The sequence below is a fragment of the Henckelia pumila genome, chromosome 4 (assembly GCF_033568475.1).
Source record: "Henckelia pumila isolate YLH828 chromosome 4, ASM3356847v2, whole genome shotgun sequence".
NCBI classification, from domain to species: domain Eukaryota; kingdom Viridiplantae; phylum Streptophyta; class Magnoliopsida; order Lamiales; family Gesneriaceae; genus Henckelia; species Henckelia pumila.
Genome location: NC_133123.1, coordinates 113,275,407 through 113,301,578, shown reverse-complemented (window position 1 = coordinate 113,301,578; position 26,172 = coordinate 113,275,407). Strand labels below are relative to the sequence as shown.

The following is a 26,172-nucleotide window of genomic DNA, read 5'->3' as shown; positions in this document are numbered from 1 at the left end:
GGTGGGTCCCAGCGCGCCCTACGAGAAAAACACCCCGAAAGACCATCTCCGGGTTGTAATTTGATCGTCTCCGTCTCTTAGACCGAGATACTTGCTGTAGGTATCGAGAGGAGCTTCGCATGAGCAGGCTGAAGCTCCCATAACTCTTAGCTCATCGAAAGTTATGTCCGTTTGAACTGTAGCTTCTGTTCCTCCGATCCGCAATTCGAGACACAAAACCATAAAGAATTCATTTACTGTTGGGTGCAATCTTACCAGCACTAATGCACCGGATCCCATCAGAACTCCTAAGTTAAGCATGCTTGGGCTAGAGCAGTACTAGGATGGGTGACCCCATGAGAAGTCCTCGTGTTGCACCCTTTTTTCATTAATTTCTTTTTTTCTTGCTCGTATTTCTTGTTCATTCGATTCCTCTCCGTCCTATTTCCGACTCTTTCGGTCCAATTTGCGGATATAAAGATGCAATAGACTGAATCATACAATGTGAACGTGCGATTTGGGTGACACGGGCCGCTTCGGTGGGTCCCAGGGCAACATACGGGAAAAATGCCCCGAGAGAACATCTCCGTTTTGGAATTTGAGCATCTCTGCCTTTTTAACCAAGATACGCACTATAGGTATCGAGTGGAGCTTCGCGTGAGCAGGCTGAAGCTCCAATAACTCTTAGCCGATTGAAAGTTATGTCCGTTTGAAACTGCAGCTCCTCTTCCTCCGATCCGCAATTCGAGAGACAAAAAAATAAAGAATTCATTCACTGTTGGGTGCGATCATACCAGCACTAATGCACCGGATCTCATCAGAACTCCGAAGTTATGCGTGCTTGGGCAAGAGCAGCACTAGGATGGGTGACCTCCCGGGAAGTCCTCGTGTTGCACCCTTTTTTTTATTAGTTTCTTTTTTTCTTACTCGTACATCTTGTTCTTCCGATTCCTCTCCGTCCTATTTCCGAATCTTTTAGTCCAATCGGCGGATAGAAAAGATGCAATATACTGAATCACAAGACGTGAACGTGCGATCTGGGTGATGCGGCCCACTTTGGTGGGTCCCAGCGTGCCCTACGGGAAAAATGCCCCCAAAGACAATCTCTAGGTTTGAATTTGAGTTTCTCCATCTCTTAGACCGAGATACGCGCTCTAGGTATCGAGAAGAGCTTCGCGTGAGGAGGTTGAAGCTCCCGTAACTCTGAGAAGATCGAAAGTTATGTCCGTTTGAAACTGCAGCTTCTGTTCCTCCGATCCGCAATTTGAGAGACAAAATAATAAAGAATTCATTCACTGTTGGGTGCGATCATACAAGCACTAATGCAACGGATCCCATTAGAACTCCGAAGTTAAGGGTGCTCGGGTGAGAGCAGTACTAGGATGGGTGACCCCTTGGGAAGTCCTCGTGTTGCACCCCTTTTTTCAGTAATTTTTTTTTTCTTACTCGTAGTTCTTGTTCTTTCGATTCCTCGCCGTCCTATTTCCGACTCTTTCAGTCCAATCTGCGAATAGAAAAGATGCAATAGACGGAATCATACGATGTGAACGTGCGATCTGGGTGACGCGGGCCGCTTCGGTGGGTCCCAGCGCGACATACGGGAAAAATGCCCCAAAAGACCATCTCCATTTTGGAATTTGAGCGTCTCCGTCTCTTTAACCGAGATATGCACTATAGGTATCGAGTGGAGCTTCGCATGAGCAGGCTGAAGCTCCAGTAACTCTCAGCCGATCGAAAGTTATGTCCGTTTGAAACTGCAACTCCTTTTCCTCCGATCCGCAATTCGAGAGACAAAAAAATAAAGAATTCATTCATTGTTGGGTGCGATCATATCAGCACTAATGCACCGCATCCCATTATAACTCCGAAGTTATGCGTGCTTGGGCAAGAGCTGTACTAGGATGGGTAACCCCCTGGGAAGTCCTCGTGTTGCACCGCTTTTTTTATTAGTTTCATTTTTTTTGACTCGTACATCTTGTTCTTCCGATTCCTCTCCGTCCTATTTCCGACTCTTTCAGTCCAATCCGCGGATAGAAAAGATGCAATAGACTGAATCACATGACGTGAATGTGCGATCTGGGTGACGCGGGCCACTTCGGTGGGTCCCACCGTGCCCTACGGGAAAAATGCCCCCAAAGACCATCTCCGGTTTGAATTTGAGCATCTTCATCTCTTAGACCAAGATACGCATTGTAGGTATCGAGAAGAGCTTCGCCTGAGCAGGCTGAAACTCCCGTAACTCTCAGCAGATCGAAAGTTATGTCCGTTTGAAATTGCAGCTCCTGTTCCTCCGATCCGCAATTCGAGAGACAAAACAATAAAGAATTCATTCACAATTGGGTGTGATCATACCAGCACTAATGCACCTGATCCCATCAGAACTCCGATGTTAAGCGTGTTTGGGCGAGAGCAATACTAGTATGGGTGACCCCCTGGGAAGTCTTCGTGTTGCATCCCTTTTTCATTAATTTATTTTTTTCTTACTCGTACTTCTTGTTTTTCCAATTCCTCGCCGTCCTATTTCCGACTCTTTCAGTGCAATCCGCGGATAGAAAAGATGCAATAGAATTAATCACACGACGTGAACGTGCGATCAGGGTGACGCGGGGCGCTTCGGTGGGTCCCAGCATGCCCTACGGGAAAAACGCCCCGAAAGACCATCTTCGGGTTGTAATTTGAGTTTCTCCATCTCTTAGACCGAGATACTTGCTGTAGGTATCGAGAGGAGCTTCGCATGAGCAGGCTGAAACTTTCGTAACTCTTAGCCGATCGAAAGTTATGTCCGTTTGAAACTGCAGCTCCTGTTCCTCCGATCCGCAATTCGAGAGACAAAACAATAAAGAATTCATTCATTGTTGGGTGCGATCATACCAGCACTAATGCACCGGATCCCATCAGAACTTAAAAGTTAAGCATGCTTCGGCGAGAGCAGTACTAGGATGGATGACCCCCTGGGAAGTCCTCGTGTTGCACACCTTTTTTCATTAATTTCTTTTTTTCTTACTCGTACTTCTTGTTCTTTCGATTCATCGCCGTCCTATTTCCGACTCTTTCAGTCCAATCCACGGATATAAAAGATGCAATAGACTGAATCATAAGATGTGAACGTGCGATCTGGGTGACGCGGGCCGCTTCGGTGGGTCCCAACGCGATATACGGGAAAAATGCCCCGAAAGAGCATCTCCATTTTGGAATTTGAGCATCTCCATCTCTTTAACCGAGATATGCATTATAGGTATCGAGTGGAGCTTTGCGTGAGCAGGCTGAAGCTCCAGTAACTCTCAGCCGATCGAAAGTTATGTCCGTTTGAAACTGCAGCTCCTGTTCCTCCGATCCGCAATGCGAGAGACAAAAAAATAAAGAATTCATTCAGTGTTGGGTGCGATCATACCAGCACTAATGCACCGGATCCCATCAGAAATCCAAAGTTATGCGTGCTTGGGCAAGAGCAGTACTAGGATGGGTGACCCCCTAGGAAGTCCTCGTGTTGCACCCATTTTTTTATTAGTTTCTTTTTTTCTTACTCGTATATCTTGTTCTTCCGATTCCTCTCCGTCCTATTTCCGACTCTTTCAGTCCAATCCGCGAATAGAAAATATGCAATAGACTGAATCACAAGACGTGAACGTGCAATCTGGGTGACGCGGGCCACTTCGATAGGTCCCCGCGCGCCCTACGGGAAAAATGTCCCCAAAGACCATCTTCGGATTTGAATTTGAGCTTCTCCGTATCAAATACCGAGATACGCGCTGTAGGTATCGAGAAGAGCTTCGCGTGAGCAGGCTGAAGCTCCCGTAACTCTCAGCAGATCGAAAGTTATGTCCATTTGAAACTGCAGCTCCTGTTCCTCCGATCCGCAATTCACTGTTTAGTGCGATCATACCAGCACTAATGCACCGGATCCCATCAGAACTCCGAAGTTAAGCATGCTTGGGCGAGAGCAGTACTATGTGACGCCCGGGGTTTAAGAGGCAGGGAGTGATCGCCGGTGCAAAGAGGTTGCACAGACAATGAGCGGCTCCTGGTAGGCTTCTAGGCGGAGGGAGACATGAATGAACCGATCCCGTGCCGGAATGAGAGGGATTCTGAGACTGTGTAGGTATGGGATTACATGGTTGAGGAGGGCTTAAAAAGATTTCATATGTACTATCCATATCAAGAAGGTGCATCTTCTTTTCGGAAGCTCATCACATTAGAACTCCAAAGTTAAGCGTGCTTGACTTGGGGAAATTATAGGATCGGTGACCCCCTGGAAAGTTTCTCAGGGTGCATGTGAGTGAGGACAAAAGCACGCTGAAAAGACCCGTTTTGATGCAGTGACCCCCTGGGAAGTCCTCGTGTTGCACCCCTTTTTCATTAATTTCTTTTTTTTCTTACTCATACTTCTTGTTTTTCCGATTTCTCGCCGTCCTATTTCCGACTCTTTCAGTCCAATCCACGGATAGAAAAGATGCAATAGACTTAATGACACGACGTGAACGAGCGATCTGGGTGACGCGGGCTGCTTCAGTGGGTCCCAGCACGCCCTACGGGAAAAAAGCCCCAAAAGACCATCACCGGGTTGTAATTTGAAAGTCTCCGTCTCTTAGACAAAGATACTTGCTGTAGGTATCGAGAGGAGCTTCGCGTGAGCAGGCTGAAGCTCCCGTAACTATTAGCCGATCGAAAGTTATGTCCGTTTGAAACTGCAGCTCCTGTTCCTCCGATCCGCAATTCGAGAGACAAAACAATAAAGAATTCAATCATTGTTGTGTGCAATCATACCAGTACTAATGCACTGGATCCCATCAGAACTCCGAAGTTAAGTGCGCTAGGGCAAGAGCAGTACTAGGATGGGTGACCCCCTGGGAAGTCCTCGTGTTGCACCCCTTTTTTTATTAGTTTCTTTTTTTCTTACTCATACTTCTTGTTTTTCCGATTCCTCGCCGTCCTATTTCCGACTCTTTCAGTCCAATCCGCGGATAGAAAAGATGCAATAGACTGAATCACACGACGTGAACGTGCAATCTGGGTGACGCGGGCCACTTTGATGGGTCCCAGCGCGCCCTACGGGAAAAATGTCCCCAAAGACCATCTTCGGATTTGAATTTGAGCTTCTCCGTATCAAAGACCGAGATAAGCGCTGTAGGTATCGAGAAGAGCTTCGCGTGAGCAGGCTGTCCCGTAACTCTCAGCAGATCGAAAGTTATGTCCGTTTAAAACTGCAGCTCCTGTTCCTCCGATCCACAATTCGAGACACAAAACAATAAAGAATTCATTCACTGTTTAGTGCGATCATACCAGCACTAATGCACCGGATCCCATCAGAACTCCGAAGTTAAGCATGCTTGGGCGAGAGCAGTACTATGTGACGCCCGGGGCTGAAGAGGCAGGGAGTGATCGCCGGTGCAAAGAGGTTGCACGGACAATGAGCGGCTCCTGATAGGCTTCTAGGCGAAGGGAGACATGAATGAACCGATCCCGTGCCGGAATGAGAGGGATTCTGAGACTGTGTAGGTATGGGATTACATGGTTGAGGAGGGCTTAAAAAGATTTCATATGTACTATCCATATCAAGAAGGTGCATCTTCTTTTCGGAAGCTCATCACATTAGAACTCCAAAGTTAAGCGCTTGACTTGGGGAAATTATAAGATCGGTGACCCCCTGGAAAGTTTCTCAGGGTGCGTGTGAGTGAGGACAAAAGCACGCTGAAAAGACCCGTCTTGATGCAGTGACCCCCTGGGAAGTCCTCGTGTTGCACCCCTTTTTTATTAATTTCTTTTTTTTCTTACTCGTACTTCTTGTTTTTCCGATTCCTTGCCGTCCTATTTCCGACTCTTTCAGTCCAATCCACGGATAGAAAAGATGCAATAGACTTAATGACACGACGTGAACAAGCGATCTGGGTGACGCGGGCTGCATCGGTGGGTCCCAGCAAGCCCTACGGGAAAAAAGCCCCAAAAGACCATCACCGGGTTGTAATTTGAGAGTCTCCGTCTCTTAGACAAAGATACTTGCTGTAGGTATCGAGAGGAGCTTCGCGTGAGCAGGCTGAAGCTCCCGTAACTATTAGCGATCGAAAGTTATGTCCGTTTGAAACTGCAGCTCCTGTTCCTCCGATCCGCAATTCGAGAGACAAAACAATAAAGAATTCATTCATTGTGGGGTGCGATCATACCAGTACTAATGCACCGGATCCCATCAGAACTCCGAAGTTAAGCGCGCTCGGGCAAGAGCAGTACTAGGATGGGTGACCCCTGGGAAGTCCTCGTGTTGCACCCCTTTTTTTATTAGTTTCTTTTTTTCTTACTCGTACTTCTTGTTTTTCCGATTCCTCGCCGTCCTATTTCCGACTCTTTCAGTCCAATCCGCGGATAGAAAAGATGCAATAGACTGAATCATACGATGTGAACGTGCGATCTGGGTGACGCGGACCGCTTCGGTGGGTACCAGCGCGCCCTACGGGAAAAATGCCACGAAAGACCATCTCCGGGTTGTAATTTGAGCGTGTCCGTCTCTTAGATCGAGATACTTGCTGTAGGTATCGAGAGGAGCTTCGCGTGAGCAGGCTGAAGCTCCCGTAACTCTTAGCCGATCGAAAGTTATGTCCGTTTGAAACTGCAGCTCCTGTTCCTCTGATCCGCAATTCGAGAGACAAAACAATAAAGAATTCATTCACTGTTGGGTGCGATCATACCAGCACTAATGCATCGGATCCCATCAGAACTCCAAATTTAAGCGCGCTTGGGCGAGAGCAGTACTAGGATGGGTGACCCCCTGGGAACTCCTCGTGTTACACCCCTTTTTTCATTAATTTCATTTTTTCTTACTCTTACTTCTTGTTCTTTCGATTCTCGTACTTCTTGTTCTTTCGATTCCTCCCCGTCCTATTTCCGACTTTTGCAGTCCAATATGTGGATAGAAAAGATGCAATAAACTGAATCATACGATGTGAACGTGCGATCTGGGTGACACGGGCCACTTCGGTGGGTCCCAGCGCGCCCTATCGAGTGGAGCTTCGCGTGAGCAGGTTGAAGCTCCATTAACTCTCAGCCGATCGAAAGTTATGTCCGTTTGAAACTGCAGCTCCTGTTCCTCCGATCCGCAATTCGAGCGACAAGGAAATAAAGAATTCATTCACTGTTGGGTACGATCATAGCAGCACTAATGCACCGGATCCCATCAGAACTCCGAAGTTATGCGTGCTTGGGTAAGAGCAGTACTAGCATGGGTGACCCACTGGGAAGTCCTCGTGTTGCACCCTTTTTTTATTAGTTTCTTTTATTCTTACTCGTACATCTTGTTCTTCCGATTCCTCTCCATCCTATTTTCGACTCTTTCTATCCAATCCGGGAATAGAAAAGATGCAATAGACTGAATCACACAACGTGAACGTGCGATCTGGGTGACGCAGTCCACTTCGGTAGGTCCCAGCATGCCCTATGGGAAAAATGCCCCCAAAGACCATCTCCGGGTTTGAATTTGAGCTTCTTCGTCTCGTAGACCGAGATACACGTTGTGGGTATCGAGAAGAGCTTCACGTGAGCAGGCTGAAGCTCCCGTAACTCTCAGCAGATCGAAATTTATGTCCATTTGAAACTGCAGGTCCTGTTCCTCCGATCCGCAATTCGAGAGACAAAATAATAAAGAATTCATTCACTGTTGGGTGCGATCATACCAAATAGCACCGGATCCCATCAGAAATCCGAAGTTAAGCGTGCTTGGTTGAGAGCAGTACTAGGATAGGTGACCCCTTGGGAAGTCCTCGTGTTGCACCCCTTTTTCATTAATTTTTTTTTCTTACTCGTACTTCTTGTTTTTTCGATTCCTCGCCGTCCTATTTCCGACTCTTTCAGTCCAATCCGCGGATAGAAAAGATGCAATTAGACTTAATCACACGACGTGAACGTGCGATCTGGGTGACGCGGACCGCTTCAATGGGTCCCAGCGCACCCTAAGGGAAAAATGCCCCAAAATACCATCTCCGGGTTGTAATTTGAGCGTCTCCGTCTCTTAGACCGAGATACTTGCTATAGGTATCGAGAGAAGCTTTGGGTGAGCAGGCTGAAGTTCCCGTAACTCTTAGCCAATCGAAAGTTATGTCCGTTTGAACTGCAGCTCCTGTTCCTCCGATCCGCAATTCGAGATACAAAAAAAATAAAGAATTCATTCACTGTTGGGTGCGATCATACCAGCACTAATGCACCGGATCCCATCAGAACTCCGAATTTATGCGTCCTTGGGCAAGAGCAGCACTAGGATGGGTGACCCCTCGGGAAGTCCTCGTGTTGCACCCCTTTTTTTATTAGTTTCTTTTTTTCTTACTCGTACATCTTGTTCTTCCGATTCCTCTCCGTCCTATTTCCAACTCTTTCAGTCCAATCCGCGGATAGAAAAATGCAATAAACTGAATCACATGACGTGAACGTGCGATCTGGGTGGCGCGGGCCACTTCGGTGGGTCCCAGCGCGCCCTACGGGAAAAATGCCCCCAAAGACAATCTTCGGGTTTGAATTTGAGCTTCTGCATCTCTTAGACTGAGATATGCGCTGTAGGTATCGAGAAGGGCTTCGCGTGAGCAGGCTGAAGCTCCCGTAACTCAGCAGATCGAAAGTTATGTCCGTTTGAAACTGCAGCTCCTGTTCCTTCGATCCGCAATTCGAGAGACAAAACAATAAAGAATTCATTCACTGTTGGGTGCGATCATACCAGCATTAATGCACCTGATACCATCATAACTCCGAAGTTAAGCGTGCTTGGGTGAGAGCAGTACTAGGATGGGTGAACCCCTGGGAAGTCCTCGTGTTGCACCCCTTTTTTTATTAATTACTTTTTTTCTTACTCGTACTTCAAGTTCTTTCGATTCCTCGCCGTCCTATTTCCGACTCTTTCAGTCCAATCCGCGGATAGAAAAGATGCAATATACTGAATCATACGATGTGAACGTGCGATCTGGGTGACTCAGGGCGCTTCGGTGGGTCCCAGCGCGACATACGAGAAAAATTCCCCAAAAGACCATCTCCATTTTGGAATTTGAGCGTCTCCGTCTTTTTAACCGAGATACGCACTATAGGTATCGAGTGGAGCTTTGCGTGAGCAGGCTGAAGCTCCCGTAACTCTCAGCTGATCGAAAGTTATGTCCGTTTGAAACTTCAGCTCCTGTTCCTCCGATCCGCAATTCGAGAGACAAAAAAATAAAAAATTCATTCACTGTTGGGTGCGATCATACCAGCACTAATGCACCGGATCCCATCAGAACTCCGAAGTTATGCGTGCTTGCACCCCTTTTTTTATTAGTTTCTTTTTTTCTTACTCGTACATCATGTTCTTCCGATTCCTCTCCGTCCTATTTCCGACTCTTTCAGTCCAATCCGTGGATAGAAAAGATGCAATAGACTTAATCACACGACGTGAACGTGCGATCTGGGTGACACGGGCCGCTTCTGTGGGTCCCAGCGTGCCCTACGAGAAAAACTCCCCGAAAGACCATCTCCGGGTTGTAATTTGAGCGTCTCCATCTCTTAGACCGAGATACTTGCCGTAGGTATTGAGAGGAGCTTCGTGTGAGCAGGATGAAGCTCCCGTAACTCTTAGTCGATCGAAAGTTATGTCCGTTTGAAACTGCACCTCCTATTTCTCCGATCCGCAATTCGAGAGATAAAACAATAAAGAATTCATTCACTGTTGGGTGCGATCATAGCATCACTAATGCACTGGATCCCATCAGAACTCTGAAGTTATGCGTGCTTGGGTAAGGGCAGTACTAGGATGGGTGACCCCCTAGGAAGTCCTCGTGTTGCACCCTTTTTTAATTAGTTTCTTTTTTTCTTACTCGTACATCCTGTTCTTCCGAATCCTCTCCATCCTATTTCCGATAATTTCAGTCCAATCCGCGGATTGAAAAGATGCAATAGACTGAATCACACGACGTGAACGTGCGATCTGGGTGACGCGGGCCACTTCGGTGGGTCCCAGCGCGCCCTATGGGAAAATGCGCCCAAAGACCATCTTCGGGTTTGAATTTGAGCCTCACCGTCTCTTAGACCGAGATACGTGCAGTGGGTATCGAGAAGAGCTTCACGTGAGCAAGCTGAAGCTCCCGTAACTCTCAGCAGATCGAAAGTTATGTCCGTTTGAAACTGCAGCTCCTGTTCCTCCGATCCGCAATTCGAGAGACAAAACAATAAATGATTCATTCACTGTTGGGTGCGATCATATCAACACTAATGCACCGGATCTCATCAGAACTCCGAAGTTAAGCGTGCTCGGGCGAGAGCAGTACTAGGATGTGTGACCTCCTGGGAAGTCCTCATGTTGCACCCATTTTTCATTAATTTTTTTTTCTTACTCGTACTTCTTGTTTTTCCGATTTTTCGCCGTCCTATTTCCGACTCTTTCAGTCCAATCCGCGGATAGAAAAGAGGAAAGTAGACTTAATCACATGACGTGAACGTGCGATCTGGGTGACGCAGGCCGCTTCGTTGGGTCCCAGCGCGCCCTACGGGAAAAACGCCCCAAAAGACCATCTCTAGGTTGTAATTTGAACGTCTCCGTCTCTTAGACCGAGATAATTGCTGTAGGTATCGAGAGGAGCTTCGCGTGAGCAGGCTGAAGCTCCCGTAACTCTTAGCCGATCGAAAGTTATGTCCATTTGAACTGCAGCTCCTGTTCCTCCGATCCGCAATTCGAGAGACAAAACAATAAAGAATTCATTCACTGTATGGTGCGATCATACCAGCACTAATGCACCGGATCCCATCAAAACTCCTAAGTTAAGCGAGCTTGGGCTAGAGCAGTACTAGGATGGGTGACCCCCTCGGAAGTCCTCGTGTTGCACACCTTTTTTCATTAATTTCTTTTTTTTCTTACTCGTACTTCTTGTTCTTTCGATTCCTCGCCGTCCTATTTCCGACTCTTTCAGTCCAATATTCGGATAGAAAAGATGCAATAGACTTAATCATACGATGTCAACGTGCGATCTGGGTGACGCGGGCCGCTTCGGTGGCTCCCAGCGCGACATACGGGAAAAATGCCTTGAAAGAGCATCTCCGTTTAGGAATTTGATCGTCTTCGTCTCTTTAACCGAGATACGCACTATAGGTATCGAGTAGAGCTTCGCGTGAGCAGGCTGAATCTCCAGTAACTCTAAGCCGATCGAAAGTTATGTCCGTTTGAAACTGTAGCTCCTGTTCCTCCGATCCGCAATTCGAGAGACAAAAAAATAAAGAATTCATTCACTGTTTGGTGCGATCATACCAACACTAATGCCCCGGATCCCATTAGAACTTCAAAGTTATGCGTGCTTGGGAAATAATAGTACTAGGATGGGTGATCCCCTTGGGAAGTTCTCGTGTTGCACCCCTTTTTTTATTAGTTTCTTTTTTTCTTACTCGTACATCTTGTTCTTCCGATTCCTGTCCATCCTATTTCCGACTCTTTCAGTCCAATCCGCGGATAGAAAAGATGCAATAGACTTAATCACACAATGTGAACGTGCGATCTGGGTGACGCGGGCCGCTTCAGTGGGTCCCAGCGTGCCCTACGGGAAAAACATCCCGAAAGACCATCTCTGGGTTGTAATTTGAGCGTCTCCGTCTCTTAGACCGAGATAATTGCTGTAGGTATCGAGAGGAGCTTCGTGTGAGCAGGCTGAAGCTCCCGTAACTCTTAGTCGATCGAAAGTTATGTCCGTTTGAAACTGCACCTCATGTTTCTCCGATCCGCAATTCGAGAGAGAAAACAATAAAGAATTCATTCACTATTGGGTGCGATCATACCAGCACTAATGCACCGGATCCCATCAGAACTTTTAAGTTAAGCGCACTTGGGCGTGAGCAGTACTAGGATGGGTGACCCCCTGGAAAGTCCTTGTGTTGCACCCCTTTTTCATTAATTTCTTTTTTTTTTACTCGTACTTCTTGTTTTTCCGATTCCTCGCCATCCTATTTCCGACTCTTTCAGTCCAATTCGAGGATAGAAAAGATGCAATAGACTTAATCACACGACGTGAACGTGCAATCTGGGTGACGCGGGCTGCTTCAGTGGGTCCCAGCGCACCCTACGGGAAAAACGCCCCAAAAGACCATCTCCAGTTTGTAATTTGAGCGTCTCCGTCTCTTAGACCGAGATACTTGCTGTAGGTATCGAGAGGAGCTTCGTGTGAGAAGGCTGAAGCTCCCGTAACTCTTAGCCGATCGAAAGTTATGTCCGTTTGAAACTGCAGCTCCTCTTCCTCCGATCCGCAATTCGAGAGACAAAACAATAAAGAATTCATTCACTGTTGGGTGCAATAATACCAGCACTAATGAACCGGATCCCATCAGAACTCCGAAGTTAAGCATGCTCGGGCGAGAGCTGTACTAGAATGGGTGACCCCCTGGGAAGTCCTCGTGTTGCACTCCTTTTTTCATTAATTTCTTTTTTTTCTTACTCGTACTTCTTGTTCTTTTGATTCCTCGCCGTCCTATTTCCGACTCTTTCAGTCCAATATGCAGATAGAAAAGATGCAATAGACTTAATCATACGATGTGAACGTGCGATCTGGGTGACGCGGGCCGCTTCGGTGGCTCCCAGCACGACATACGGGAAAAATGCCCTGAAAGAGCATCTCCGTTTTGGAATTTGAGCATCTCCATCTCTTTAACCGAGATACGCACTATAGGTATCGAGTGGAGCTTCGCGTGAGCAGGCTGAAGCTCCAGTAACTCTAAGCCGATCGAAAGTTATGTCCATTTGAAACTGTAGCTCCTGTTCCTCCGATCCGCAATTCAAGAGACAAAAAAATAAAGAATTCATTCGCTGTTGGGTGCGATCATACCAGCACTAATGCACCGGATCCCATCAAAACTCCGAATTTATGCGTGCTTGGGCAAGAGCAGCACTAGGATGGGTGACCCCCCGGGAAGTCCTCGTGTTGCACCCCTTTTTTTATTAGTTTCTTTTTTCTTACTCAAACATATTGTTCTTCCGATTCCTCTCCGTCCTATTTCTGACTTTTTCAGTACAATCCGCGGATAGAAAATATGCAATAGACTGAATCACATGACGTGAACGTACGATCTTGGTGACGCTGGCCACTTCGGTGGGTCCCAGCATGCCCTACGGGAAAAATTCCCCCAAAGACAATCTCTGGGTTTGAATTTGAGCTTCTCCATCTCTTAGACCGAGATACGCATTGTAGGTATCGAGAAGAGCTTCGCATGAGCAGGCTGAAGCTCCCGTTACTCTCAGCAGATCGAAAGTTATGTCCATTTGAAACTGCAGCTCCTGTTCCTCCGATCCGCAATTCGAGAGACAAAACAATAAAGAATTCGTTTACTGTTGGGTGCGATCATACCAGCACTAATGCACCGTATCCTATCAGAACTTTGAAGTTAATCACACTTGGGCGAGAGCAGTACTAGGATGGGTGACCCCCTGGGAAGTCCTCGTGTTGCACCCCTTTTTTATTAATTTCTTTTTTCTTACTCGTACTTCTTGTTTTTCCGATTCCTCGTCGTCCTATTTCCGACACTTTCAGTCCAATCCGCGGATAAAAAAGATGCAATAGACTGAATCATTCAATGTGAACGTGCGATCTGGGTGACGCAGGCCGCTTCGGTGGGTCCCAGCACGACATACGGGAAAAATGCCCCGAAAGACCATCTCCATTTTAGAATTTGAGCGTCTCCATCTCTTCAACAGAGATACGCACTATAGGTATCCAGTGGAGCTTCGCGTGAGCAAGCTGAAGCTCCAGTAACTCTTAGCCGATCGAAAGTTATGTCCGTTTGAAACTGCAGCTCCTGTTCCTCCGATCCGCAATTCGAGAGACAAAAAAATAAATAATTCATTCACTGTTGGATGCGATCATAGCAGCACTAATGCACCGGATCCTATCAGAACTCCGAAGTTATGCGTGCTTGGGTAAGAGCAGTACTAGGATGGGTGACCCCCTGGGAAGTCCTCGTGTTGCACCCCTTTTTTTATTAGTTTCTTTCTTTCTTACTCGTACATCCTGTTCTTCCGATTCCTCTCCGTCCTATTTCCGACTATTTCAGTCCAATTCGCGGATTGAAAAGATGCAATAGACTGAATCACAAGACGTGAACGTGCGATCTGGGTGACGCGGGCCACTTCGGTGAGTCCCAGCATGCCCTACGGGAAAAATGCCCCCAAGGACCATCTCCGGGATACGTGCTGTGGGTATTGAGAAGAGCTTCACGTGAGCAGGCTGAAGCTCCCGTAACTCTCAGCAGATCTAAAGTTATGCCCGTTTGAAACTGCAGTTCCTGTTCTTCCGATCCGCAATTCGAGAGACAAAACAATAAAGAATTCATTCTCTGTTGGGTGCGATCATACCAACACTAATGCACCGGATCCCATCAGAACTCCGAAGTTAAGCGTGCTCGGGCGAGAGCAGTACTAGGATGTGTGACCCCCTGGGAAGTCCTCATGTTGCACCCCTTTTTCATTAATTTTTTTTTTCTTACTCGTACTTCTTGTTTTTCCAATTCCTCGGCGTCCTATTTCCGACTCTTTCAGTCCAATCCGCGGATAGAAAAGATGCAATTATACTTAATCACATGACGTGAACGTGCGATCTGGGTGACGCGGGCGGCTTCGGTGGGTCCCAACGCGCCCTACGGGAAAAACGCCCCAAAAGGCCATCTTCGGGTTGTAATTTGAGCGTCTTCGTCTCTTAGACCGAGATACTTGCTGTAGGTATCGAGAGGAGCTTCGCGTGAGCAGGCTGAAGCTCCCGTAGCTCTTAGCCGATCGAAATTTATGTCCGTTTGAACTATAGCTCCTGTTCCGCCGATCCGCAATTCGAGAGACAAAACATTAAAGAATTAATTCACTGTAAGGTGCGATCATACCATCACTAATGCACCGGATCCCATCAGAACTTCGAAGTTAAGCGTGCTAGGGCTAGAGCAGTACTACAATGGGTGACCCCCTGGGAAGTCCTCGTGTTGCACTCCTTTTTTCATTAATTTCTTTTTTTTCTTACTCGTACTTCTTGTTTTTTTCGATTCCTCGCCGTCCTATTTCCGACTCTTTCAGTCCAATCTGCGGATAGAAAAGATGCAATAGACTGAATCATTCGATGTGAACGTGCGATCTGGGTGACGCGGGCCGCTTTGTTGGGTCCCAGTGCGATATACGAGAAAAATGCCCCGAAAGAGCATCTCCATTTTGGAATTTGAGCGTCTCCATCTCTTTAACCGAGATACGCACTATAGGTATCAAGTGGAGCTTCGCGTGAGCAGGATGAAGCTCCAGTAACTCTTAGCCGATCGAAAGTTATGTTCGTTTGAAGCTGTAGCTCCTGTCTCTCCGATCCGCAATTCGAAATAAAAAAAAATAAAGAATTCATTCACTATTGGGTGCGATCATACCAGCTCTAATGCACTACATCTCATAAGAACTCCGAATTTATGCGTGCTTGGGCAAGAGCAGGACTAATATGGGTGACCCCCCGGGAATTCCTCGTGTTGCACCCGACGTGAACGTGCGATCTGGGTGACGCGGGACGCTTCGGTGGGTCCCAGTGCGCCCTACGGGAAAAACGCCCCAAAAGACCATCTCCGGGATGTAATTTGAGCGTCTCCATCTCTTAGACCGAGATACTTGCTGTATGTATCGAGAGGAGCTTCGTGGGAGCAGGCTGAAGCTCCCGTAACTCTTAGCCGATCAAAAATATGTGTGTTTGAAACTGCAGCTCCTGTTCCTCTGATCCGCAATTGAACTCTGAGGTTAAGCGTGCTTCGGTGAGAGCAGTACTAGGATGGGTGACCCCCTGGGAAGTCCTCGTGTTGCACCCCTTTTTCATTAATTTCTTTTTTTTCTTACTCGTACTTCTTGTTTTTTCGATTCCTCGCTGTCCTATTTCCGACTCTTTCAGTCCAATCCGCGGATAGAAAATATGCAATAGACTTAATCACCCGACGTGAACGTGCGATCTGGGTGACGCGGGATGCTTCGGTGGGTCCCAGTGCGCTCTATGGGAAAAACTCCCCAAAAGACCATCTCCGAGATGTAATTTGAGCGTCTCCATCTCTTAGACCGAGATACTTGCTGTATGTATCGAGAGGAGCTTCATGGGAGCAGGCTGAAGCTCCCGTAACTCTTAGCCGATCAAAAATATGTGTGTTTGAAACTGCAGCTCCTGTTCCTCCAATCCGCAATTCGAGAGACAAAGCAATAAATAATTCATTAATTGTTGGGTGCGATCATACCAGCACTAATGCACCGGATCCCATCAGAACTCCGAAGTTATGCGTGCTTGGGCAAGAGTAGTACTAGGATGGGTTACCCCATGGGAAATCCTCGTGTTGCACCACTTTTTTCATTAATTTCTTTTTTTCTTACTCGTACTTTATGTTTTTCCGATTCCTCGCCGTCCTATTTCCGACTCTTGCAGTCCAATCCGCGGATAGAAAATATGCAATAAACTGAATCATACGATGTGAACGTGCGATCTGGGTGACGCGGGCCACTTCGGTGGGTCCCAGCGTGCCCTATGGGAAAAATGCCCCCAAAGACCATCTCCGGGTTTGAATTTGAGCATCCCTGTCTCTTAGACCGAGATACGCGCTGTAGGTATCGAGAAGAGCTTAGCGTGAGCAGGCTGAAACTCCCGTAACTCTCAGCAGATCGAAAGTTATGTCCGTATGAAACTGCAGTTCCTATTCCTCCGATACGCAATTCGAGAGACAAAACAATAAAGAATTCATTCACTATTGGGTGTGATCATACCAGCACTAATGCACCGGATCCCATCAGAACCACGAAGTTAAACGTGCTTGGGCGAGAGCAGTACTAGGATGGGTGACCCCCTGGGAAGTCCTTGTGCTGCACCCCTGTTTCATTAATTTCTTTTTATCTTACTCGAACTTTTTGTTTTTCCGATTCCTCGCCGTCCTATTTCCGACTCTTTCAGTCCAATCCGCGGATAGAAAAGATGCAATAGACTTAATCACACGACGTGAACGTGCGATCTGGGTGATGCGGGTCGCTTCAGTGGGTCCCAGCACACCCTACGGGAAAAATGCCCCCAAAGACCATTTCCGGGTTGTAATTTGAGCGTTTCCGTCTCTTAGACCAAGATACTTGCTGTAGGTATCGAGAGGAGCTTCGTGTGAGCAGGCTGAAGCTCCCGTAACTCTTAGCCGATCGAAAGTTATGTCTGTTTGAAACTGCAGCTCCTGTTCCTTCGATCCGCAATTCATGAGACAAAACAATAAAGAATTCATTCACTGTTGTGTGCGATCGTACCAGCACTAAGGCACTGGATCCCATCAGAATTCTGAAGTTAAGCATGCTTGGGCGAGAGCAGTACTAGGATGGGTGACCCCTTGGTAAGTCCTCGTGTTGCACCCATCTTTTCATTAATTTCTTTTTTTCTTACTCGTACTTCTTGTTTTTTCGATTCCTCGCCGTGCTATTACCGACTCTTTCAGTTCAATCCGCGAATAGAAAAGATGCAATAGACTTAATCATATGATGTGAACGTGCGATCTGGGTAACGCGGGCCGCTTCGGTGGGTCCGAGCGCGACATACTGGAAAAATGCCCCGAAAGACCATCCCCATTTTGGAATTTGAGCGACTCCATCTCTTTAACCGAGATACGCAGTATAGGTATCGAGTGGAGCTTTGCGTGAGCAGACTGAAGCTCCAGTAACTCTCAGCCGATCGAAAGTTATGTCCTTTTGAAACTGCAGCTCCTGTTCCTCCGATCCTCAATTCGAGAAACAAAAAAATAAAGAATTCATTCACTGTTGGGTGCGATCATACCAGCACTAATGCACCGGATCCCATCAGAACTCCGAAGTTATGCGTGCTTGGGCAAGAGCAGTACTAGGATGGGTGACTCCCTGAGAAGTCCTCGTGTTGCACCCATTTTTTTATTAGTTTCTTTTTTTCTTACTCGTACATCTTGTTCTTCCAATTCCTCTCCGTCCTATTTCCGACTCTTTCAGTCCAATCCGTGGATAGAAAAGATGCAATAGACTGAATCACATGACGTGAACGTGCGATCTGGGTGACGCGGGCCACTTCTGTGGGTCCCAGCGCGCCCTACGGGAAAACTGCCCCCAAAAACCATCTCCGAGTTTGAATTTGAGCTTTTCCATCTCTTAGACCGAGATACGCGCTGTAGGTATCGAGAAGAGCTTCGCGTGAGCAGGCTGAAGCTCCTGTAACTCTCAACAGATCAAAAGTTATGTCCGTTTGAAACTGCAGCTCCTGTTCCTCCGATCCGCAATTCGAGAGACAAAACAATAAAGAATTCATTCTATGATGGATGCAATCATACCAGCACTAATTCACCGGATCCCATCAGAACTCCGAAGTTAAGCTTGCTTGGGCGAGAGCAGTACTACGATGGGTGTCCCCCTGGGAAGTCCTTGTGTTGCACCCCTTTTTCATTAATTTCTTTTTTTCTTACTCGTACTTCTTGTTGTTCCGATTCCTCGCCGTCCTATTTCCGACTCTTTCAGTCCAATCCGCGGATACAAAAGATGCAATAGACTTTATCACACAACGTGAACGTGTGATCTAGGTGACGCGGGCCGCTTTGGTGGGTCCCAGTGCGCCCTTCGGGAAAAATGCCCCGAAAGCCCATCTCCGGGTTGTAAGCACCCCTTTTTCATTAATTTCTTTTTTTCTTACTCGTACTTCTTGTTTTTCCGATTCCTCGCCGTCCTATTTCCGACTCTTTCAGTCCAATCCGCGGATAGAAAAGATGCAATAGACTTCATCACACGACGTGAACGTACGATCTGGGTGACGCGGGCCGCTTCGATGGGTCCCAGCTCGCCCTTTGGGAAAAACGCCCCAAAATACCATCTCCGGGTTATAATTTGAGCGTCTCCGTCTCTTCGACCGAGAAACTTGCTGTAGGTATCGAGAGGAGCTTCGCGTGAGCAGGCTGAAGCTCCCGTAACTCTTAGCCGATCTAAAGTTATGTCCGTTTGAAACTGCAGCTCCTGTTCCTCCGATCCGCAATTCGAGAGACAAAACAATAAAGAATTCATTCACTATTGGGTGCCATCATTCCAGCACTAATGCACTGGATCCCATCAGAACTCCGAAGTTAAGCATGCTTGGGAGAGAGCAGTACTAGGATGTGTGACCCCCTGGGAAGTCCTCGTGTTGCACCCCTTTTTTCATTAATTTCTTTGTTTCTTACTCGTACTTCTTGTTCATTCGATTCCTCTCCATCCTATTTTCGACTCTTTCAGTCCAATCCGCGGATAGAAACGATGCATTAGACTGAATCATTCGATGTGAACGTGCGATTTGGGGGACGCGGGCCGCTTTGGTGGGTCCCAGCGCGACATATGGGAAAAATGCCCCGAAAGACCATCTCCATTTTGGAATTTGAGCATCTCCGTCTCTTTAACTGATATACGCACTATAGGTATCGAGTCGAGGTTTGCGTGAGCAGGCTGAAGCTCCAGTAACTCTCAGCCGATCGAAAGTTATGTCCGTTTGAAACTGTAGCTCCTGTTCCTCTGATCCGCAATTCGAGAGACAAAAAAATAAAGAATTCATTCACTGTTGGGTGCGATCATACCAGCACTAATGCACCGGATCCCATCAAAACTCCAAAGTTATGCATGCTTGGGCAAGAGCAGTACTAGGATTGGTGACACCCTGGGAAGTCCTCGTGTTGCACCTCTTTTTTTTATTAATTTCTTTTTTTCTTACTCGTACATCTTTTTCTTCTAATTCCTCTCCTTCCTATTTCCGACTCTTTCAGTCTAATCCGCGGATAGAAAAGATGCAATAGACTGAATCACACGATGTGAACTTCAGTGTGTCCCAGCGCACCCTACGGGAAAAATGCCCCCAAAGACCATCTTCGGGTTTGAATTTGAGCTTCTCCGTCTCCTAGACCGAGATACGCACTGTAGGTATCGAAAAGAGCTTCGCGTGAGCAGGCTGAAGCTCCCGTAACTCTCAGCAGATCAAAAGTTATGTCCGTTGGAAACTACTGCTCCTGTTCCTCCGATCCGTAATTCGAAAGACAAAACAATAAAGAATTTATTTACTTTTGGGTGCGATCATATCAGCACTAATGCACCGGATCCCATCAGAACTCCGAAGTTAAGCATGCTTGGGCGAGAGCAGTACCAGGAGGATGGGTGACCCCTGGGAAGTCCTCGTGTTGCACCCCTTTTTCATTAATTTCTTTTTTTCTTACTCGTACTTCTTGTTTTTCCGATTCCTCTCCATCCTATTTCCGACTCTTTCAGTCCAATCTGCGGATAGAAAAGATGTAATAGACTTAATCACACGATGTGAACGTGCGATCTGGGTGACGTGGGCTGCTTCGGTGGGTCCCAGCGCGTCCTACGAGAAAAACGCCACGAAAGACCATCTCTGGGTTGTAATTTGAGCGTCTCCGTCTCTTAGACCGAGATAATTGCTGTAGGTATCGATAGGAGCTTCGCGTGAGCAGGCTGAAGCTCCCGTAAATCTTAGCCAATCGAAAGTTATGTTCGTTTGAAACTGCAGCTCCTGTTCCTCCGATCCGCAATTCGAGAGACAAAACAATAAAGAATTCATTCACTTTTGGGTGCGATCATACCAGCACTAATACACCGGATCCCATCAGAACTCCGAAGTTAAGCGTGCTTTGGCAAGAGAAGTACTAGGGTGGGTGACCCCCTTGGAAGTCCTCGTGTTGCACCCCTTTTTCATTAATTTCTTTTTTTCTTACTCGTACTTCTTGTTCTTTCGGTTCCTCGCCGTCCTATTTACGACTCTTTGAGTCCAATCCGCGGATAGAAAAGATGCAATAGACTAAAACACACGACGTGAACGTGCGATATGGGTGATGCGGGCCGTTTTCGTGGGTCCTAGCGCGCCCTACGGGAAAAACGCCCCAAAAAACCATTTTCAAGTTGGAATTTGAGCGTCTCCATCTCTTGGACCGAGATGCGCACTGTAGGTATCGAGAGGAGCTTCCCATGAGCAGGCTGAAGCTTCCGTAACTCTCAGCCGATCGAAATTTATGTCCGTTTGAAACTACAGCTCCTGTTCCTCCATTCCGCAATTCGAGAAACAAAAAAATAAAGAATTCATTTATTGTTAGATGCGATCATACCAGCACTAATTCACCGGATCCCATCAGAACTCCAGAGTTAAGTGGGCTTGGGCGAGAGCAATACTAGGATGGGTGACCCCTGGGAAGTCCTCGTGTTGCACCCCATTTTCATTAATTTCTTTTTTCTTACTCGTACTTCTTGTTCTTTCAATTCCTCGTCGTCCTATTTCCGACTCTTTGAGTTTAATACACGGATATAAAAGATGCAATAGACTGAGACACAAGACGTGAACTTGCGATATGGGTGATGTGGGCCGCTTTGATGGGTCCTAGCATGCCTTACGGGAAAAACTCCCGAAAGACCATCTCCGGGTTGTAATTTGAGCGTCACTGTCTCTTAGACCGAGATGCGCGCTGTAGGTTTCGAGAGAGGCTTCACATGAGCAGGCTGAAGCTCGCGCAACTCTCAACCGATAGAAAGTTATGTTCGTTTGAAAGTACAGCGCCTGTTCCTCTGATTTGCAATTCGAGAGACAAAACAATAAAAAATTCATTCATTGTTGGGTGCGATCATACCAACATCAATGTACCAGATAACATCAGAACTTCGAAGTCAAGCGTGCTTGGGCGAGAGCAGTACTAGGATGGGTGACCCCTGGAAGTTTCTCGTGTTGCACCTTTTTTTCATTAATTTCTTTTTTTCTTACTCGTACTTCTTGTTCTTTCGATTCCTTGTCGTCCTATTTCCGACTCTTTCAGTCCAATCCGCGAATAGAAAAGATGCAATAGACTAAATCACACTACGTGAAAGTACGATATGGGTGACGCGGGCCGCTTCGGTGGTTCTCAGCGCGCCCTATGGGAAAAATGCCCCGAAAGACCATCTTCGGGTTGGAATTTGTGCATCTCCATCTCTTAGACCAAGATGCGTGCTGTAGGTATCGAGAGGAGCTTCGCGTGAGCAGACTGAAACTCCCATAACTCTCAGCCGAGAGAAAGTTATGTCCGTTTGAAACTACAGCTCCTGTTCCTCCGATCAGCAATTCAAGATACAAAAAAAATAAAGAATTCATTCACTGTTGGGTTCGATCAAACCAGCAATAATAAACTAGATCCCATCGGAACTCCGAAGTTAAGCATGCTTGTGTGAGAGCAGTACTAGGATGGGTGACCCCTTGGGAAGTCCTTGTGTTGCACCCCTATTTCATTAATTTTTTTTTCTTACTCGTACTTCTTGTTCTTCCGATTCCTCGCCGTCCTATTTCCGACTCTTTCAGTCCAATCCGTGGAATAAAATATGCAATAGACTAAATCACACGACGTGAACGTGCGATCAGGGTGACGCGGGCCACTTCGGTAAATCCCAGAGTGCCCTACGCAAAAAAATCCCCAAAAGACCATCTTCGGGTTGGAATTTGAGGGTCTACGTCTCTTGGACCAAGATGCGTGCAGTAGGTATCGAGAGGAGCTTCAAGTGAGCAGGCTGAAGCTCCCGTAACTCTCAGTCAATCGAAATTTATGTCCGTTTGAAATTGCAGCTCCTGTTCCTCCGATCCGCAATTCGAGAAACAAAACAATAAAGAATTCATTCACTGTTGGTTCGATCATACCAGAACTAATGAACGGGATCCCATCAGGACTCCGGAGTTAAGCGTGCTTGGACGAGAGCATTACTAGAATGGGTGACCCTTTGGGAAGTCCTCGTGTTGCACCTCTTTTTCAATAATTTTTTTTTCTTATGCATACTTATTGTTCTTTCGATTACTCGTCATCCTATTTACGACTCCTTGAGTCCATTCCGTGGATAGAAAAGATGCAATAGACTGAAACACACGACATGAATGTGCGATCTGGGTGATGCGGGCCGCTTCGGTGGGTCCCAACATGCCCTATGGGAAAAACGCACCGAAAGACCATCTCCGGGTTAGAATTTGAGCATCTTCTTCTCGTAGAACGAGATGCGCGCTGTAGGTATCGATAGAGGCTTCGCGTGAGCAGGATGAAGCTTCCATAACTCTCATCCGATCGAAAGTTATGTCAGTTTCAAAGTGCAGCGCCTGTTCCTCCGATCCGCAATTCAAGAGACAAAACAATAAAGAATTCATTCACTGTTGGGTGCGATCATACTAGCACTAATGTACTGGATCCTATCAGAACTCTGAAGTTAAGCGTGCTTGGGCGAGAGCAGTACTAGGATGGCAGACCCCCTGGGAAGTCCTCGTGTTGCACCACTTTTTCATTAATTTCTTTTTTTCTTACTCGTACTTCTTGTTCTTCCGATTCCTCGCCGTTCAATTTCCGACTCTTTCAGTCCAATCCGCGGATAGATAAGATGCAATTAACTGAATCACACGACGTGAACGTGCGATCTGGGGTGACGCGGGCTGCTTTGGTGGGTCCCAACGCACCCACGGGAAAAACGCCACGAAAGACCATCTTCGGGTTGGAATTTGAGCGTCTCCATCTCTTAGTCCGAGATACTTGCTGTAGGTATCGAGAGGAGCTTCGCATGAGCAGGCTGAAGCTCCCGTAACTCTCAGCCGATCAAAAGTTATGTCCGTTTAAATTGCAGCTCCTGTTCCTCCGATCCGCAATTAGAGAGACAAAACAATAAATAATTTATTCACTGTTGGGTGCAATCATACCAGCACTAATGCACCGGATCCCATTAGAACTCCGAAGTTAAGCGTTCTTGGGCAAGAGTAGTACTAGGATGGGTGACCCCCTGGAAAGTTCTCATGTTGCTCCACTTTTTCATTAATTTCTTTTTTTCTTACTCGTACTTCTTGTTCTTTCGATTTCTCGCCGTCCTATTTCCGACTCTTTGAGTCCAATCCGCGGATAGAAAATATGCAATAGACTGAAACTTAGACGTGAACGTGTGATCTGGGTGACGCGGGCCACTTTGGTAGGTCCCAGCACGCCCTACGGGAAAAACGGCCCGAAAGACCATCTCCGGGTTGGAATTTGAGTGTCTCCGTCTCTTAGACCAAGATGCACGTGGTAGGTATAGAGAGGAGCCTCGCGTGAGCAGGCTGAAGCTCCCGTAACTCTCAGCTGATCGAAAGTTATGTCCGTTTGAAAGTGCAACGCATGTTCCTCCGATCCGCAATTCGAGAGACAAAACAAAAAAGAATTGATTCACTGTTGGGTGCTATCATACCAGAACTTATGCACTTGATCCCATCTGAACTTTGAATTTAAGCGTGCTTGGGCGAGAGCTGTACTAGGATGGGTGACTCCCTGGAAAGTCCTCGTGTTGCACCCCTTTTTTATTAATTTATTTTTTTCTTACTCGTACTTCTTGTTCTCGTCGTCCTACTTCCGAATCTTTGAGTCTAATTCGCGGATAAAAAATATGCAATAGACTAAAACACACGACGTGAAAGTGCGATCTGGGTGACGCGGGCCGCTTCTATGGGTCCCAGCGCCCTACGAGAAAAACACCCCGAAAGACCATCTCCGGGTTGGAATTTGAGCGTCTCCGTCTCATAGACCAAGATGCGCACTGTAGGTATCGAGAGAGGCTTCGCGTGAGCAGGCTAAAGCTCCCGTAACTCTCATCCGATCGAAATTTATGTCAGTTTGAAAGTGCAGCGCCTGTGCCTCCAATCCGCAATTCGAGAGACAAAACAATAAAGAATTCATTCACTATTGGGTGCGATCATACCAGCACTAATGTACCGGATCCCATCAAAAATCCAAAGTTAAGCGTGCTTGGGCGAGAGCAGTACTAGGATGGGTGACCCCCTGGATAGTCCTCGTGTTGCAGCCATTTTTCATTAATTTATTTTTTTCTTACTCGTACTTCTTGTTCATCCGATTCCTCGTCGTCCTATTTTCGACTCTTTCAGTCCAACCCGCGGATAGAAAAGATGCAATAGACTGAATCACACGAAGTGAACGTGCGATCTGGGTGACACGGGTCGCTTCGGTGGGTCCCAGAGCTCCCTACGGGAAAAACAACCCGAAAGAACATCTTCGGGTTGGAATTTGAGCGTCATCATCTATTTGACCGAGATGCGCACTGTAGGTATAGAGAGGAGCTTCGCGTGAGCAGGCTGAATCTCCTGTAACTCTCATCCGATCGAAAGTTATGTCCGTTTGAAAGTGCAGCGCCTGTTCCTCCGATCCGCAATTCGAGAGACAAAACAATAAAGAATTCATTCACTGTTGGGTGCGATCATACCAGCTCTAATGTACCGGAGCCCGTCAAAACTCCGAATTTAAGTGTGCTTAGGCGAGAGAAGTACTAGGATGGGTGACCCCTGGGAAGTCCTCGTGTTGCACCACTTTTTCATTAATTTCTTTTTTTTCTTACTTGTCTTCTTGTTCTTCCGATTCCTCGTCGTCCTATTTCCGACTCTTTCATTCCAATCCACGGATAGAAAAGATGCAATAGACCGAATCACACGACGTGAACGTGCGATCTGGGTGACACGGGATGCTTCGGTGGGTCCCAGCGCGTTCTACGGGAAAAACGCCCGAAAAGAACATCTCTGGGTTGGAATTTGAGCGTCTCCGTCTCTTAGACCGAGATGCGCGCTGTAGGTATCGAGAGGAGCTTCGCGTGAGCAGGATGAAGCTCCCGTAAGTCTCAGCCGATCGAAAGTTATGTCCGTTTTAAAAGGCAGTGCCTGTTCCTCCGATCCGCAATTCGAGAGACAATACAATAAAGAATTCATTCATAGTTGGATGCGATCATACCAGCACTAATGCACCGAATCCTATCTGAACTCCGAAGTTAAGCGTGCTTGGGCGAAAGAAGTACTAGGATGGGTGACCCCCTGGGAAGTCCTCGTGTTGCACCCCTATTTCATTAATTTCTTTTTTTCTTACTCGTACTTCTTGTTCATCCGATTCCTCGCCGTCTTATTTCCGACTCTTTCACATGTCGGTTCCTTCTAGAATCACACGACGTGAACGTGCGATCTGGGTGACGCAGGCCACTTTTGTAGGTCGCAGCGCGCCCTACGGGAAAAATGCCCCGAAAGACCTTCTTCGGATTGGAATTTGAGCGTCTCCATCTCGTAGACCTAGATGCACGCTGTAGGTATCGAGAGAGGCTTCTAGTGAGCAGGCTGAAGCTACTGTAACTCCCAGCCGATCGAAAGTTATGTCCGTTTAAAAGTGCAATGCCTGTTTCTCCGATCCGTAATTCGAGAGACAAAACAA

The 26,172-nt window shown here is 47.0% G+C and overlaps 33 non-coding genes and 12 pseudogenes across 33 annotated transcripts; all 45 read left to right on the top strand.

Annotated features, from left to right (window-relative positions):
* The first annotated feature begins 241 nt into the window (after positions 1-241).
* Positions 242-360, top strand: LOC140868577 (5S ribosomal RNA). Its single transcript, XR_012145988.1, has one exon. It is a non-coding gene; the product is annotated as a 5S ribosomal RNA (ribosomal RNA).
* Positions 361-759: 399 nt separating this feature from the next.
* LOC140868523 (5S ribosomal RNA) lies at positions 760-878 on the top strand. The gene has a single exon (XR_012145937.1). It is a non-coding gene; the product is annotated as a 5S ribosomal RNA (ribosomal RNA).
* Positions 879-1,279: 401 nt separating this feature from the next.
* LOC140868414 (5S ribosomal RNA) lies at positions 1,280-1,398 on the top strand. The gene has a single exon (XR_012145833.1). It is a non-coding gene; the product is annotated as a 5S ribosomal RNA (ribosomal RNA).
* Positions 1,399-1,798: 400 nt separating this feature from the next.
* Positions 1,799-1,917, top strand: LOC140869698 (5S ribosomal RNA; annotated as a pseudogene).
* A 400-nt stretch (positions 1,918-2,317) lies between these two features.
* On the top strand, positions 2,318-2,436 carry LOC140869130 (5S ribosomal RNA). Its single transcript, XR_012146520.1, has one exon. It is a non-coding gene; the product is annotated as a 5S ribosomal RNA (ribosomal RNA).
* A 400-nt stretch (positions 2,437-2,836) lies between these two features.
* LOC140869379 (5S ribosomal RNA) lies at positions 2,837-2,955 on the top strand. Its single transcript, XR_012146759.1, has one exon. It is a non-coding gene; the product is annotated as a 5S ribosomal RNA (ribosomal RNA).
* A 401-nt stretch (positions 2,956-3,356) lies between these two features.
* Positions 3,357-3,475, top strand: LOC140868749 (5S ribosomal RNA). The gene has a single exon (XR_012146151.1). It is a non-coding gene; the product is annotated as a 5S ribosomal RNA (ribosomal RNA).
* A 1,254-nt stretch (positions 3,476-4,729) lies between these two features.
* On the top strand, positions 4,730-4,848 carry LOC140868253 (5S ribosomal RNA). The gene has a single exon (XR_012145679.1). It is a non-coding gene; the product is annotated as a 5S ribosomal RNA (ribosomal RNA).
* Positions 4,849-6,123: 1,275 nt separating this feature from the next.
* On the top strand, positions 6,124-6,241 carry LOC140868188 (5S ribosomal RNA). Its single transcript, XR_012145614.1, has one exon. It is a non-coding gene; the product is annotated as a 5S ribosomal RNA (ribosomal RNA).
* Positions 6,242-6,642: 401 nt separating this feature from the next.
* Positions 6,643-6,761, top strand: LOC140868783 (5S ribosomal RNA). The gene has a single exon (XR_012146184.1). It is a non-coding gene; the product is annotated as a 5S ribosomal RNA (ribosomal RNA).
* A 343-nt stretch (positions 6,762-7,104) lies between these two features.
* Positions 7,105-7,223, top strand: LOC140869437 (5S ribosomal RNA; annotated as a pseudogene).
* Positions 7,224-7,623: 400 nt separating this feature from the next.
* LOC140869741 (5S ribosomal RNA) lies at positions 7,624-7,738 on the top strand (annotated as a pseudogene).
* A 399-nt stretch (positions 7,739-8,137) lies between these two features.
* Positions 8,138-8,256, top strand: LOC140869350 (5S ribosomal RNA). The gene has a single exon (XR_012146731.1). It is a non-coding gene; the product is annotated as a 5S ribosomal RNA (ribosomal RNA).
* Positions 8,257-8,654: 398 nt separating this feature from the next.
* LOC140868786 (5S ribosomal RNA) lies at positions 8,655-8,773 on the top strand. The gene has a single exon (XR_012146187.1). It is a non-coding gene; the product is annotated as a 5S ribosomal RNA (ribosomal RNA).
* An 872-nt stretch (positions 8,774-9,645) lies between these two features.
* On the top strand, positions 9,646-9,764 carry LOC140869519 (5S ribosomal RNA; annotated as a pseudogene).
* A 399-nt stretch (positions 9,765-10,163) lies between these two features.
* On the top strand, positions 10,164-10,282 carry LOC140868981 (5S ribosomal RNA). The gene has a single exon (XR_012146376.1). It is a non-coding gene; the product is annotated as a 5S ribosomal RNA (ribosomal RNA).
* A 398-nt stretch (positions 10,283-10,680) lies between these two features.
* On the top strand, positions 10,681-10,799 carry LOC140869366 (5S ribosomal RNA). The gene has a single exon (XR_012146747.1). It is a non-coding gene; the product is annotated as a 5S ribosomal RNA (ribosomal RNA).
* Positions 10,800-11,201: 402 nt separating this feature from the next.
* Positions 11,202-11,321, top strand: LOC140869801 (5S ribosomal RNA; annotated as a pseudogene).
* A 401-nt stretch (positions 11,322-11,722) lies between these two features.
* Positions 11,723-11,841, top strand: LOC140869198 (5S ribosomal RNA). The gene has a single exon (XR_012146585.1). It is a non-coding gene; the product is annotated as a 5S ribosomal RNA (ribosomal RNA).
* Positions 11,842-12,241: 400 nt separating this feature from the next.
* On the top strand, positions 12,242-12,360 carry LOC140868368 (5S ribosomal RNA). The gene has a single exon (XR_012145789.1). It is a non-coding gene; the product is annotated as a 5S ribosomal RNA (ribosomal RNA).
* A 402-nt stretch (positions 12,361-12,762) lies between these two features.
* On the top strand, positions 12,763-12,881 carry LOC140869328 (5S ribosomal RNA). Its single transcript, XR_012146707.1, has one exon. It is a non-coding gene; the product is annotated as a 5S ribosomal RNA (ribosomal RNA).
* A 400-nt stretch (positions 12,882-13,281) lies between these two features.
* LOC140869367 (5S ribosomal RNA) lies at positions 13,282-13,400 on the top strand. Its single transcript, XR_012146748.1, has one exon. It is a non-coding gene; the product is annotated as a 5S ribosomal RNA (ribosomal RNA).
* Positions 13,401-13,799: 399 nt separating this feature from the next.
* LOC140869152 (5S ribosomal RNA) lies at positions 13,800-13,918 on the top strand. Its single transcript, XR_012146541.1, has one exon. It is a non-coding gene; the product is annotated as a 5S ribosomal RNA (ribosomal RNA).
* Positions 13,919-14,285: 367 nt separating this feature from the next.
* On the top strand, positions 14,286-14,404 carry LOC140868407 (5S ribosomal RNA). The gene has a single exon (XR_012145826.1). It is a non-coding gene; the product is annotated as a 5S ribosomal RNA (ribosomal RNA).
* Positions 14,405-14,803: 399 nt separating this feature from the next.
* Positions 14,804-14,922, top strand: LOC140868744 (5S ribosomal RNA). Its single transcript, XR_012146146.1, has one exon. It is a non-coding gene; the product is annotated as a 5S ribosomal RNA (ribosomal RNA).
* A 403-nt stretch (positions 14,923-15,325) lies between these two features.
* LOC140869809 (5S ribosomal RNA) lies at positions 15,326-15,444 on the top strand (annotated as a pseudogene).
* Positions 15,445-16,165: 721 nt separating this feature from the next.
* LOC140868030 (5S ribosomal RNA) lies at positions 16,166-16,284 on the top strand. Its single transcript, XR_012145467.1, has one exon. It is a non-coding gene; the product is annotated as a 5S ribosomal RNA (ribosomal RNA).
* A 401-nt stretch (positions 16,285-16,685) lies between these two features.
* LOC140868705 (5S ribosomal RNA) lies at positions 16,686-16,804 on the top strand. The gene has a single exon (XR_012146109.1). It is a non-coding gene; the product is annotated as a 5S ribosomal RNA (ribosomal RNA).
* Positions 16,805-17,204: 400 nt separating this feature from the next.
* LOC140869334 (5S ribosomal RNA) lies at positions 17,205-17,323 on the top strand. Its single transcript, XR_012146713.1, has one exon. It is a non-coding gene; the product is annotated as a 5S ribosomal RNA (ribosomal RNA).
* A 401-nt stretch (positions 17,324-17,724) lies between these two features.
* On the top strand, positions 17,725-17,843 carry LOC140868037 (5S ribosomal RNA). Its single transcript, XR_012145474.1, has one exon. It is a non-coding gene; the product is annotated as a 5S ribosomal RNA (ribosomal RNA).
* Positions 17,844-18,244: 401 nt separating this feature from the next.
* LOC140868205 (5S ribosomal RNA) lies at positions 18,245-18,363 on the top strand. Its single transcript, XR_012145632.1, has one exon. It is a non-coding gene; the product is annotated as a 5S ribosomal RNA (ribosomal RNA).
* A 624-nt stretch (positions 18,364-18,987) lies between these two features.
* On the top strand, positions 18,988-19,106 carry LOC140869245 (5S ribosomal RNA). The gene has a single exon (XR_012146629.1). It is a non-coding gene; the product is annotated as a 5S ribosomal RNA (ribosomal RNA).
* A 401-nt stretch (positions 19,107-19,507) lies between these two features.
* Positions 19,508-19,626, top strand: LOC140869263 (5S ribosomal RNA). Its single transcript, XR_012146646.1, has one exon. It is a non-coding gene; the product is annotated as a 5S ribosomal RNA (ribosomal RNA).
* A 377-nt stretch (positions 19,627-20,003) lies between these two features.
* On the top strand, positions 20,004-20,124 carry LOC140868896 (5S ribosomal RNA). Its single transcript, XR_012146295.1, has one exon. It is a non-coding gene; the product is annotated as a 5S ribosomal RNA (ribosomal RNA).
* Positions 20,125-20,524: 400 nt separating this feature from the next.
* On the top strand, positions 20,525-20,643 carry LOC140867863 (5S ribosomal RNA). Its single transcript, XR_012145303.1, has one exon. It is a non-coding gene; the product is annotated as a 5S ribosomal RNA (ribosomal RNA).
* Positions 20,644-21,043: 400 nt separating this feature from the next.
* Positions 21,044-21,161, top strand: LOC140869472 (5S ribosomal RNA; annotated as a pseudogene).
* A 398-nt stretch (positions 21,162-21,559) lies between these two features.
* On the top strand, positions 21,560-21,677 carry LOC140869781 (5S ribosomal RNA; annotated as a pseudogene).
* Positions 21,678-22,078: 401 nt separating this feature from the next.
* Positions 22,079-22,197, top strand: LOC140869718 (5S ribosomal RNA; annotated as a pseudogene).
* Positions 22,198-22,593: 396 nt separating this feature from the next.
* Positions 22,594-22,712, top strand: LOC140869728 (5S ribosomal RNA; annotated as a pseudogene).
* A 398-nt stretch (positions 22,713-23,110) lies between these two features.
* Positions 23,111-23,229, top strand: LOC140868970 (5S ribosomal RNA). Its single transcript, XR_012146365.1, has one exon. It is a non-coding gene; the product is annotated as a 5S ribosomal RNA (ribosomal RNA).
* A 399-nt stretch (positions 23,230-23,628) lies between these two features.
* On the top strand, positions 23,629-23,747 carry LOC140868990 (5S ribosomal RNA). The gene has a single exon (XR_012146384.1). It is a non-coding gene; the product is annotated as a 5S ribosomal RNA (ribosomal RNA).
* A 399-nt stretch (positions 23,748-24,146) lies between these two features.
* Positions 24,147-24,265, top strand: LOC140869636 (5S ribosomal RNA; annotated as a pseudogene).
* A 388-nt stretch (positions 24,266-24,653) lies between these two features.
* LOC140869381 (5S ribosomal RNA) lies at positions 24,654-24,772 on the top strand. The gene has a single exon (XR_012146761.1). It is a non-coding gene; the product is annotated as a 5S ribosomal RNA (ribosomal RNA).
* Positions 24,773-25,172: 400 nt separating this feature from the next.
* Positions 25,173-25,290, top strand: LOC140869622 (5S ribosomal RNA; annotated as a pseudogene).
* Positions 25,291-25,690: 400 nt separating this feature from the next.
* Positions 25,691-25,809, top strand: LOC140868264 (5S ribosomal RNA). Its single transcript, XR_012145689.1, has one exon. It is a non-coding gene; the product is annotated as a 5S ribosomal RNA (ribosomal RNA).
* The last annotated feature ends 363 nt before the right edge of the window (positions 25,810-26,172 follow it).